General features: G+C 35.3%; 1 long non-coding RNA gene across 3 annotated transcripts; it reads right to left on the bottom strand.

Annotated features, from left to right (window-relative positions):
• Positions 1 to 646: 646 nt before the first annotated feature.
• LOC134239804 (uncharacterized) lies at positions 647 to 9,445 on the bottom strand. 3 transcript variants are annotated; one of them, XR_009986298.1, is made up of 5 exons: positions 9,284 to 9,445; positions 8,848 to 9,117; positions 8,185 to 8,348; positions 5,346 to 5,420; positions 647 to 1,110 (listed from the first exon to the last, which is right to left on the bottom strand). It is a non-coding gene; the product is annotated as an uncharacterized LOC134239804 (long non-coding RNA). The 3 variants fall into 3 exon arrangements; XR_009986297.1 differs by having other exon boundaries at positions 5,350 to 5,420; XR_009986299.1 differs by lacking the exons at positions 647 to 1,110; positions 5,346 to 5,420 and adding an exon at positions 7,940 to 7,965.
• Between the last annotated feature and the right edge of the window lie 161 nt (positions 9,446 to 9,606).

The raw sequence follows: 9,606 nt of genomic DNA, 5'->3' as shown, positions 1-9,606 counted from the left end.
ATGAAATTTCCTAACCCCATTCACCCCAACCCCATTAAAAAAAATCATAGAAATTAATAAAGAATGCAAAAGTACATGAAATTCTAAATACATCCAATAATCCCAGATCTACGATAAAAACTAACAAGTTTACCATAATTAATGAAACTCCCTAACACAATTAACAAAAGCTATTAAGTTAATACCTTATGCTTATCATATATACGGTAATTCCCATATCCTCAATTACCCCCACCCCAACCCATCCCCTAAATACCATAGAAACAATAGAGTAAACATTAATATTACTACACAGAGTTTCTATAACCAAATGCATCAAAGAAACTATAAAATTTACAATTTTCTATGCATAAATTCCCTTAATCCCTGGATAACCCCAGTGGCCATATGTGTATTATAGTAACACAAAATTACAATTTACACAAATAACCCAAGGCCAGATAATTAATATATATATCATATAAACTATTAAGTATACAATAGTATGATATTCCCATTGCCCCAATAATCCCAGATAGTTAAAAAAAACTGTAAAGTATACAATACTATGATATTGCCATCGCCCTAATAACCCAGATATATAATTATAACCCAGATATATTAACTGTAAAGTATACAATACTAGGATATTGCCATAGCCCTTATAACCCAGATATATAATAGAAACTGTAAAGTATACAATATCAATTGAAAAAATTCTGAAATCCAATATCTGCAATATTCAAGTCTAAGGTTCCGTCAAAGAGTATTGTGGTGGATAAAATGCTCTGCTCTAGGCTAAATGGTAATCCTTGGAAGAACACGGAAAGTTAAAATATCTCCCGAGTCTATCTCACATGGAAAGCGAAAATTTCTCCTGAGTCTATTTCACATGGAAAGCGAAAATTTCTCCTGAGTCTATCTCACATGAAAAGTGAAAATATCTCCCGAGTCTATCTCAAGACCAATAGACAATCCTTGGAAGAACACGGAAAGCTAAAATATCTCCAAACTCTGCTCCAGGCTCCATCAGAATTCTTGGAAAGACACCTTTAGGGAAAATGTGTCAGGAATCAATCCCAACAGCTCCAGTTTGAGAAAAATACAAGGCAAGGCTCCAGTTGTCCAACACTACAGAAATACAATGAATACATTATATACCATGATATATTTAAAGAACAAAGCATTTCTGGTACCTTATTTATGATGATATTGATAGAAACATTCTCATTTTGCCAATTTTTAGACTGAAGAAATTCAATTACTAAATTTTTTTTACTATATTATTTATTATAAATACAAGTATTAAGGTCTATATGCAACTAATTTTTAGCGATATTCAATTTTAGTGACCTCAGCATCCTTGCTAATAATGCCAAAATTAATTTACAAAAAATTCTACTTACCGTATATACTCACCTATAAGTCGGTCCGCCTATAAGTCGGTTGTATTTAGTAAGCTTATATATCAGAGGGACTGACCTCATATAATACCATTCATTTGATAGCTCGCCTTTAAGTCGGACTTAAAGTTTTGGACCAGATATTTACTCCCAACAATCCGACTTATAGGCGAGTATATACAGTAATATACCATCATATATGAAAAAGAAAATAAAGATTAATTCTTTAAAAAAATCTAGACCCGGGGCGTACTTGATTGGGGGCCTTCTAGAAGCAGAGGGGAATGTTGGAAGGGTTGGAATTTGTATGTCTAAATCAAGTATTCAGAAGGGTATTGAAAATGTTGGAATATCATCTGCAATTTTTTTGAAAAACTGCAGTTGTTGTTTTTTAGAGACTGATTTTAATATTTTAATTTAAAGCATTAAATGCTAGTTTGAAAGGGAAATTTGAAGAAATAACTAAGAGTGGTAAAAATATACATGATATATTAAATATAAAAGTATTGGAAATTTTTCATTTATGTAAAAAAAGGTTCAATAATTAAAAACATTAAGTGCCTGAGACAGAAGAATATTAAACTACATGTATAATTTTTTTTAAAAGTTGAGAGAATATTCAGGGACCTACATACAGGTCACATCTTCACCTCATATTACATGGTAAATGAAACTGTGTTGGATGGTTGATTTTTCTGTAATTACATAACAGGAAAAATGCTTCTTAACAGAATTAACACTAATGCATTATAAAAAATGCTTTCTTGCAATTGAATTTTGTTTTAGTTTATTCATTTGGTTTATTTACAATAATAAAAGTCCCCAAAGTTTTCACCCATCCCCTTGACACCATATTAGAATGCTATCCTTCCCTCTTTGGTGCGGAAGGCTCAGAAGGCCTTCTCAATCTACCCTTTCAAACCAATCAAGCGGAAAGAATACTTATTCAGGAAAAGGAAGGGTTCCAATTGAGTGCGCCCAAGAAAAAATACTTCTTAAGCAGCTTTTAAGAAAAACAAGAGGCCCAAGGGCCTGAATGGCTCTTCTGATAAATTGTACAATCTATCATTTCTATTTGAAGCCTCTAACCCTATGTATCCTAAGACCCAACTTACATCATTTGACAAAGTTTGATGATTCTGAGCCAATTAGGACTGAAGATATTTTAATAAAGCTATGCCAAGAAAACATAAGTAGGCCACATTAACCTACTTTAAGATTGAAGTTTTCTGATAACTCAAGATGCATTAATAGACAAAGATTGAAGATTCTATACAATAAGTATTTGATATACTAGTATTTAAAAGTAGGTCACTGTGACCGACATTTTTGTCTACATTCTCCAAAAACCCAATATGCATCAACTGACAAAGTTTGATGAATGTAAGCCAATCAGTACTCACGAAATACTTAAATACTGTAGAAGCACAAATTTTCGTGGGCATAAAATTTTGTTGTTTTAAATTGTCATAAAAATAGTTTAGTGGGCATTTAATTTTGTTGTTTTAAAAGTAACCCTATTCAATAATTATATAGTCATATAAAATTTCATGTGGGATTTAATTTCGTTGAATTTTGTTAACAATGAAATAAATGGAATTTAATACTCCACGAATATTTGTGCTTTTAGAGTATAGCCATAAAATGTCAAAAGTAGGTCACTGTGACCTAATTTTTATGATTTTCGAAAACCCAAGATACATCAACTGACGAAGTTTGATAATTCTAAGCCAATTAGTATCTGAGATACTCAAAAGTAGGTCACCATGACCTACTTTTTGGTCGACATTCTCTGAAAACCCAAAAAGCATCAACAAACAAAGTTTGATGATTCTTAACCAATAAATACCAGAGATACTTAAATAAAGCCATAAAATGTCAAAAGTAGGTCACTGTGACCTACTTTTTGGACCTCATTCTACAAAACCCAAGATGCATCAACTGACAAAGTTTGATGATTCTTAGCCATTAAGTACCGGAGATCCTTAAATAAAGCTATAAATTGTAAGAAGTAGACCACTGTGACCTACTGTTTGGTCGTCACTCTCCGAAATCCCAAGATGCATCAATTCACAAAGTATGTTGATTCTAAGTCAATAAATACCTATGATACTTAAATATAGCCATGAAATGTCAAAAGTAGGTCATCGTGACCTACATCTTGATAAACTTTTTTGAAGTCCCGAGATGAATCTACTGACTAAGTTTGATGATCATAGGTCTGAAGGTAATCAAAATATACCTTTTAAACAATTTGAAAACAAATGCCTGCAAAATTCAAAAAGTAGGTCACAGTGACCTACTTTTTCCTATATATGTTTTAAGTAGTGTTGGAAAATCAGACGATTTTTAGTAACCGGTTACTCGTCTAAACTTACGACCGAGTACCCGGTTATTCGGATGGTTTTTTCTATAGTGTCCATATTTATTATTAATCTCATCCTTTTACTTTTTGGTAGCAATAAACCACAAATGTTACGTATATGAACATTAAATGAATACAAATTAAAAAAAAAACACACACACAATATCTTCAAAGAATTTTGATTTTAAATGTCACTTATAACAGGTAATATCTGCTAATGTTTGAGAAAATAATTTTATCAACACATGAAGACAAACGATTTTACAACTTTATGATAGCATTTTCTGTCATAGAGAAAATGTGTTCTGATGGTAATGAACTAGCGGAAATGGCCAAGAATCGTCGAGCGAAAATGGATAGCCGGTTTATTTATTTATTTTTCAAAATGAGTTTCAATCTAAGGTGATTTAGAATATTTGTAGTTCCACCCGAACACCACAACTTCTATTTAAAATGATTTGCATCTGACAGATTTTGAGTCAGTCATTAATTAACAATAAAAATCAAAGCTTTAGATGTTTGTGGCGGCATCTTGTTAAATTATACATTTACAAATATAACTTAAAAATTATTTTATACGTTTTTACCATGAAAAATATGTTTTCATCTGAGTAACCGAATAGCAGTTTTGCTAAACGATACTCGCATCGTTCGACGGTTAACCGATTAGCCGGGTACTCATTGCCAACACTAGTTTTAAGGTCTCAAGATGCATCAACTTACAAGATTTGATGATTTCTAAAATAATGGGATTAAATGTTTTAAAAAGGATTATAGTCATAAAGTTCAAAAAGTAGGTCAAGGTGACCTACTTTTAAGTTAACGTTGTTCAAGGACCCAAGATGCATCAACTGACAAAGTGTCCAAAATATGCCTTCAATTCAATTTAAAAACACATGCCCGCAAAATTTAAAAAGTACGTCAGTGACTTACTTTTTTTATATAATACATATTTTTTAAGGTCCTTAGATGCATCAACTTACAAGATTTGATGATTCTAAACCTCTCAGTGTCTAAAATAATGGGATTAAATGTTTCAAAAAGGATTAGTCATAAAGTTCAAAAAGTAGGTCATCGTGACAGTGACCTACTTTTGTTCTTACATGATGTGAAGTCCTAAATTGCATCAACTTACAAGTTTTGATGATCCTAGTCCTTATAGTAAGGAAAATATAAACGTTAATTAATTGTAAATTTGGGTCAACTTTGAAGTGACCTTGAGACCACGCCCTTTGCCCCCGTGTAATTCCCTGTGCAATTTTCAATCTTCGACATATCCTGATCCATGTATGTAAGTTTGGTGAAAATCTGCCTGGAGGTTCTAGAGAAGATTTTTAGCAACTAATACTTTTGGGTTTTTTTTTCCTGATTATCTCCCCTTATTTAAGGGTCCCAACCCTTATTTTACTATAAGTGGTAGCTGGCCTTGGGCCTAGGATACCCTGTGACAAATTTGAGACTGATTGGTTAAGGGGTTCTTGAGTTATGGCCCATATTCTAAAATGTTTACACACACAGCACAAATGGCCATAGCATTAGCTCTTTGAGCCTGTGGCTCAGAAGAGCTAATAATTGACAAAATACATGTACATATATACCTACCCCAAAATACACGTGGGTTTCACATGTTAACAAACGCCTATACACCATCCAGGAAGCTGCATCATGTGCACCTAAAAATAAGTACCCTTTAATTCAGTGGGATAATTCTGCTAAATTTAAAAAGGATATTCAATGTTTTGTAGCAGTTGAGTATGGAATTTATTTCATGAGTGGAGCAGGATTTTTTTATATGCAAAGCACGAGTGAAAATATAAAAACATAGGTAATCAGAGATTATACAGAGCTCAGTCCTTAACGAATGTTGTCTTTAAGTAAGGCAAAGTCAAAACAATTATCCAACAAAAAGTGTACAACCAAAATGCAAAATTTATACAATTTTGATTTGATACTTTAGAATAGATCTATATAAAAACTTCAAACAAGTTCTTCTTCATGAAAATGTAATTAAAATCCAGCATCTGAACAAGGTTGAGAGATTTCACCGCATCATTTGTACAAGTTTGGTTTATATAAGCCTAATAGTTTCTTGGTAATAGACCTGCACCCATAACCCATACCTTTTAAGAGGTTGATGATCTGAAAAATGTATGTCGAATTCAGAATCTGAAGCAAGTCCATTAGTGTGCATCCTAAGATGTATCATCCATGCAAGTTTGCTCAACATAGAGCTCAAAGTTACATGGAAATGAAACCTGTATAAAAAGCTTATCAATAATCCAGAAAATGTAGGTCAGATTCAGTATCTGAAGCCAACCTGGTAGAATGCACCCTTAGATGTACCATCCATGCAAGTTCGGTCAGAACGAGGCTAAAAGATACTTGGAAATGACACCTGCACCAAAAACTTGAACCTATTCACTCAAACGGAAAATGTAGGTCAGATTCAGCATCAGAAGCAAGTCTGTAAGTATGCATCCCTAGATGCATCATCTATGCAAGTTTGGTCACTATAGTGTCCATAGTTACTTGGAAATGAGTCCTGCACCAAAAACATAAACCTGTTCACTCAAGCGGAAAATGTAGGTCAAATTTAGCATCTGAAGCAAGCCTGGTAGACTAGTGTGCATTCTATGATGTACCACCCATGCAAGTTTGGTCAACATAGGGCTTATAGTTACTCAGAAATGAGACCTACACCAACAAAAGGCCCATGGGCCATATCACTCACCTGAGCACTAAGGCTAGGAAAAAGTAGAAATTGGTTTATTATTGTAAAGTTTAATTCCAAAAGTCCCATGATCAATCATGGATTTGCTATTCTTTAGAAAATGATTTTTAAAGAATTTTCCTATACACTTCTTTGTAAAACTTTGGTTGGCTATTTTGCCCCTACCCCCCGGGGCTATGATTTGAACAAACTTGAATCTAGACTACCTGAGCATGCTTCCATATAAATATGATGAATTATGGCTTTGTCATTCTTGAGAAGAAGATTTTTAAAGAATTTTCCTATATATTTCCATGTAAAACTTTGGTAGGCCATTTGGCCCCGCCCTACCGCTGGGGGTCATGATTTGAACATACTTGAATCTACACTACCTGAGCATGCTTTCATACAAATATGATGAATTATGGCCTTGTCATTCTTGAGAAGAAGATTTTTAAAGAATTTTCCTATATATTTCTATGTAAAACTTAGGTCTGCCATTTTTGCCCCGCCCTACCAACGGGGGTCATGATATGAATAAACGTGAATCTACACTACCTAAGCATGCTTCCATATATATATGATGAGTTATGGCTTTTTCATTCTTGAGAAGAAGATTTTTAAAGAATTTTCCTATATATTTCTATGTAAAACTTAGGTCTGCCATTTTTGCCCCGCCCTATCCACGGGGGTCACGATATGAATAAACTTAAATCACACTACCTGAGCATGCTTCCATATAAATATAATGAGTTATGGCTTTGTCATTCTTGAGAAGAAGATTTCTAAAGAATTTTCCTATATATTTCTATGTAAAACTTTGGTCTGCTATTTTGGCCCCACCCTACCCCCGGGGCTCATGATTTGTACAAACTTAAATCTACACTACCTGAGGATGTTTCCCCATAAGTTTCATCTTTCCTGGCACAGTGGTTCTTGAGAAGAAGATTTTTAAAATATGCCACCAAATTTTCATTAATTCCCAATTATCTCCCCTTGAATGAGGGTGTGGCCCTTCATTTGAACAAACTTGAATCCCCTTTACCCAAGAATACTTCGTGGCAAGTTTGGTTGAAATTGGCCCAGCGATTCTTGAGAAGAAGTCAAAAATGTGAAAAGTTTACAGACAGACAGATGGACGCCGGACAAAATGTGATCAGGAAAGCTATCTTGAGCCTTCGGCTCAGGTGAGCTAAAAACTGCATCAAAATGTTAACCTAGCTGCTCCAAAAACATTAACCTGGTCATTGCAGCATCTGAAAGTTTGACTGGTACAATGAAACACACTAGAAACATCTTCCATGCAGGTTTAATCAATATAGGACATAGAAGTACTTAAGAAAACTGCTCCAAACTAAAGGCCCATGGGCCACATCGCTTACCTGAGTAACTTGGGTGATGCAGTTCTTTACCAGATTTCCCCTCTTGCTATACCTATCGTGGCCCCTACCCCTCCCCTAACAAGATTTAAATTCTTTAGAATCTGCCCGCATTGTGATACCTAACAACTGCACATAAATGACCAATGTTAGAAAACTATGGTGATCATAAATCCAATCTCAAAACAAAACATATTTTGTCAATACCTAGTGCAAAAGAGCAATGTGAATGCAAGCACTTTTATCCCTAAGTTAAAATTTCCATTTTTTCAAAACAATCATCCTTTTTCAATAAAACTTGTGCTCTTACAAGACCATGAATATGTGAAGTATTTTAACAAATCTTACTTGACCAAAGAACTGTAGAAGTCTTTCCTCTAGGTAGGACATGGGGCCGGGTCTGAAGATGTAGCGACCTTTGTTGTCCGAGTTATTGCAGGGAATCAGTGAACGCACCAGGGGGCCACTGATTTCTTTGGCAGCTTGCCATAAAAACTGTCGGAAGGAGCCACCTTAAAAAAAAAACAATGGCCATATAAATTTGCATGTCCAGACATATTTACTAGAATGTAAATAAATTTTAAAGGATTGTGAGTGCAGCTTTTCTTATCTGCAAGATATCATAATCTAGGTCCAAATTCCTATCATCAATTCATCATAGAGTTCTATAATGTATGACCAGGGTCTAAAATATAATTCTTCCATCCAATTTGCAACTACAAGTAAATATTTCATCATTTTGCTAATAATACCAGTTGTCTTAATTTCTGTCAGAATACTGTATACAGGGTTATTTTTGCCCCGCTTTATATTCGCCCTTTCACACTTGCAAATAATTTTGCCCTGTTCAAAATTCGCCCAGTCAGTTTTGTTAAAGAAATTATATGATATTCTTTGAATTCACCCCTTTTAAATTCACCCAATCAAGGAAAGGGCTTAAGGGGCGAAAATAAAACTGTGGCGAAAATTTTCCTGCATACAGTACTACATATATTTTTGATGTTGACATACTAGTTCCATGGACCTCCTCCCCCGTTAGGTGGACATTGAAGGCGTAGGTCGGGTCTCCTCCACTGGCCAGTCTCACACAGAACTGACTAGACGGAACGGTCAGCAGCTGTCTGTAGGCCTGACACAACCAGGTCGCCGGGCAGTCTCACATAGAACTGACGAGATGGAACAGTCAGCAGCTGTCTGTAGGCTGGACACAACCAGGTCGCCGGGCAGTCTCACACAGAACTGACGAGACGACTCCCATGCTTCTCCTTGAATCCCAAGCACCTGTAAAAACACACACTCACTTAGGTTTGCTGAAGAGGAAAATATTTTTCAACTTTTGATTTAACTTCAAGAGAGAATTGAATCCATAATTCTGAAAATGCATACTTTTCCTTCAATTGTAACCTGAAATCAACAAAACTATTAACACAAGCTTTAAAATAGCTACCTGAGGATTTTGGATACAGTGACAGCTCTGTGTAACCACAGTATATCCTCCATTTTGACATTTGTTCCACTAGGATCCCCCTTTCCAGGATCACTCCCGGCAGTGGCCAAGGAAGTCCCAGTGGTGGAGGGGGAAGCAGAGGCCGCTGAGGCAGAGGAAGAAGACGGAGTCACATCCGAAGAAGTCGCTGGGCTCAGAGACATGGAGGAGTCGCTCTAACTTGTACGCTGAGCAGGGGTGGATGTCTTAGGCACGGCTCCTCCTCTCTCTTTATGTCTTTTTGCTTCGAGTTTCTTCCTCTTGGCAGAAGATGTGGGACTGCT

The sequence above is a fragment of the Saccostrea cucullata genome, unplaced genomic scaffold (assembly GCF_032062105.1).
Source record: "Saccostrea cucullata isolate Sc308-1 unplaced genomic scaffold, CSIRO_AGI_Scuc_v1 ctg4508, whole genome shotgun sequence".
In the NCBI taxonomy this organism is placed as follows: domain Eukaryota; kingdom Metazoa; phylum Mollusca; class Bivalvia; order Ostreida; family Ostreidae; genus Saccostrea; species Saccostrea cuccullata.
This window is presented reverse-complemented; position numbering and strand designations above follow the sequence as displayed.